This window comes from Aulonocara sp. 'chitande type north' Nkhata Bay, linkage group LG8, assembly GCF_057382095.1.
Source record: "Aulonocara sp. 'chitande type north' Nkhata Bay isolate Kocher_YH1m ecotype deep benthic linkage group LG8, A_spYH_male_GT1.1, whole genome shotgun sequence".
NCBI classification, from domain to species: Eukaryota; Metazoa; Chordata; class Actinopteri; order Cichliformes; family Cichlidae; genus Aulonocara; species Aulonocara sp. 'chitande type north' Nkhata Bay.
Window position 1 is genome coordinate 2,544,335 of NC_141351.1, and position 3,533 is coordinate 2,547,867.

A 3,533-nucleotide genomic window follows, 5' to 3' on the forward strand; every position below is an offset into this window, starting at 1 on the left:
CTCATAATCAGCATGTCTGCATATGCAGGAACCAGCAGTGTATTTGTGGTCCTTGAACGGTTTATTATCAATTTTACCTTTAGTTCCCACTGAGGGTGAATCATGGTAACTGACTGGTATATGTATAACCATGTATGTACATGTATAATTAGCACAAAGCTTCTTTCACATGATCCCTTGCTTGATTGTACAAACGATACAGCAGGTGTGCCACACCTTCCCCTTAACTCGTTCAACATCTGAAAGGGCTGTTTAGATTGGCATCTCTCCTTCAGCATTAGCCAAAATACAAAAAGTGTTGAATAAGAAGAGTTGTTTCTAACAAGTTTTGTTCCCCTGGAGAGTCAGCCATTGTCTCAAACCAGATCTGGTTGCTAGGAGTGTATGTCCCCATTCAGGCTGCTCATGTTGTGAAAGGGAAAAGAGATGTTTTCACATTTAAGTTTGAGTCCTTAAATCCCAGATCTGGTCCACGCGTTGGATAAGATGTGATGCGGAGACAGTAAGTGATTGTGAATAACCTTTAACACCTGATGTGTGGTCTGCTGGACAGCAGAGGAAAAGGCTTTCCAGATAAATACACATAAAATTGCTCAATTGGACTCTGCCCCTTACTGGAATTTCTGCTACTTCCTTTTGCAAACTTCATGCAATGCAAGAAATTTATTAAAGAGCAAAAACTTAGACTGAAGCAAAGATTAAAGGGTTAGTTACAGTAAAAGGGCAGAGCGGGGGTTTACTGAGAACGTTTAACAACAAAACAGTCCAATGATTAATGAGAATCCTGACATCTAAACAAAAAAGCCTGAGGGGCATGGGTTTTGAAGGAATGTAGGCAAGTAAAAGATAATAGTTGAAGTGTTTTAAAGTCCAAAACAGACATCTAATATGTGGGTTCTCATAGAACTCAACCGGAACACAAGCGAGCACACAGCAGCACAAGTGCTTTCCTGTGAAGATCACTCAACACTGCAGCAATATAGTGTTAAAATGGAAATGATTCTCACTCATAGGCAGGGCTGGATAAACATCACAAGGCCTGGTGGCAGGCGAATTGCTTTTGGGCCGCCCCCTACGCTATAGAACCCGAGTGACTTTGAACGTGGCATAGCTGTTAGGTCAAAAAATGCCTTGTTGATGCCGGAGGTCAGTGGAGACATCTTGAAGTTGATATGAAAGTGAGAGTAACCAAAGGAACCAGCCAGATGGCCCCGCCCCTCCCTGAGCCTGGTTCTGCCAGATGTTTCTTCCTGTTAAAAGGGAGTTTTTCCTTCCCACTGTCGCCAAAGTGCTTGCTCATAGGGGGTCATATGATTGCTGGGTTTTTCTCTGTGTGTATTATTGTAGGCTCTACCTTACAATATAAAGTGCATTGAGGCGGCTGTTATTGTGATTTGGCGCTGTATAAATAAAATTGAATTTTGAACTCATCTCAAACTGGTTTCTTCAACATGAGAATGAGTTGTGTGCTTGGATGGCCTTCACAGCCATCAAGTCAAAAGAAACACAATTTCAATTTGGGACTTTGGCCAACTGGTCCTGATGTTGCTAACCCAACCAATAATAAATATTAGGGGTGCAACGATACACAAAATTCACGGTTCGGTTCGGTTCGATACTTTGGTGTCACGATTCGATATTTTTTCGATACAAAAAAATGTTCATGCCTTTTTAATTTGTCATTTATTAAAATTATAAATATATATTTTAACTCAAAAGTACAGTTTTTAAATTTAATGTTGTTGAAACAACAAAATAATAAAAATAAATCTATCTGATCGAGGAATCACTCATCTTTGGAAAAGAGAGTTTATTACAGAGAAATGGCTCTTTCCAAAATAAAAGCTATACTATCCGCTTCTTCTGGGCTATATTCTCAGCAGCATATTAAACATATCAGGTCCCCATAAGGAGAATCATGTGCTAACGGCTGTCTAAATGACTCGGGTAAAGTTTGTAGCATGCGTGCTTGTTGTTTTTGTCTGCTTCCACTTGTCTTTGCACTAGGATGATGTAAATGTGCAGTCATATTCATTGTGTTCCCACTAGTGCTGTCAGCGTTAATCTTGTTAAAATGACGTTAACATCATAACGCGGCAAATCTCCGTTAACAAGTTACCGCGGATCGCCCCGTGCGTGGGGCTGGACGGCGCCAACACCTTAACAAGCTAACTGCGCTAACGCACTAGTTCCCATCAATTGAGCATTGCGTGGCACATCCATCACACTGTTTTACTTTTGTCCATGACGCGCTTACCATCAGGGTCATGCTTCACATGAAAAACAAGATAGTTCCAAAGGCCAGATCTGAATGAGGGTGGGGGAGGTTCAATTTCGGGTAGCGTTGAGGCAGTTGCCATGTTGCAACGAGCTTAGCTTCTGTCTTGCTAGCTTGTGCTGCGCTCAGTGGATCTGCACTCGACAGTGCAGCCTAGGCGGAGTAGTCGAACGCAGATCCACTGAGCGCTCAACACAGACAGCATCGTCAGAAGAAAAGTTGATAAAATAAATAAATTTTTTTGTTTTGTTCGATACATATGCGTACCGAACCGAAAGCACTGTATCGAACGGTTCAATATCGATACGAGTATTGTTGCACCCCTAATAAATATATGCTTCTTTTACTGACCATTGTCGTGCTGGGCAAATGTCACTGCAGGAGTCCTGAGCTGCAAAATCCAAACATGAAAAAAATAAATAAAATTCAAAAGCGTGACCCCCTAAAAGAGAAAAGAAAAAAAGAAAACAGATCAAACTGAAAATGTTCCCTTTTTTAAAAAAATGTTTTGTTTCGCACTTTAGAACCTCCATACATGAGTTTGAACAAAATGCGATGTCGTGCAGAGTTGGAACACGGAGCTCTTACGAGCCGCCCCATCAGGCATTAATATACTTCTTCTTGCTGTTCGGTTGGAAAGATGTTCCAACAAATTGTGAGAATGACACTTGAATATATTTAAACATTGAAACTGTGAAATTTTCTTTACCTTCAGTTTAAAATGTACCTACACCAAAAAAAGGAAACACAGTGAGGACTGTGAAGTGTGGCAATCAGTACATTAATATGAAACACTGGAAGATGTAAGTACAAGAAGAAAATGTGCCCTGCAAGTATGAGTACACGGTTGTGTAAACACAAATCACAGAACTGTTTCCCGTAGCCTGCAGGCAGAGCTGCTCTGTGTGCCACTCCCAAGAGCATGGGAGGAGGCTGCTGAAGGAGGGGACTGACTGCAGAGTGTCAAGCCCACACAGGTGAACTCCCGCTGGGGTGGAATGCAACGGGCGGGAGGGGGGGCTGACGCACAGAGGTGTGGACCTTTTAACTTAACAGGGTGGGGAAGATGGAGGCGGCGGAAGGGAGTTAACTCTATCTGTTAGAACTACTCACCTGGATAGGAAAGAGTGTGTGTGTGTGTGTGTGTGTGTGTGTGTGTGTGTGTGTGTGTGTGTGTGTGTGTGTGTGTGTGTGAGCATGCAGGAGCAAAAGGAGGGATCAAGTCACAGCCCTCGCAGTATATTCAGTCAGCTGC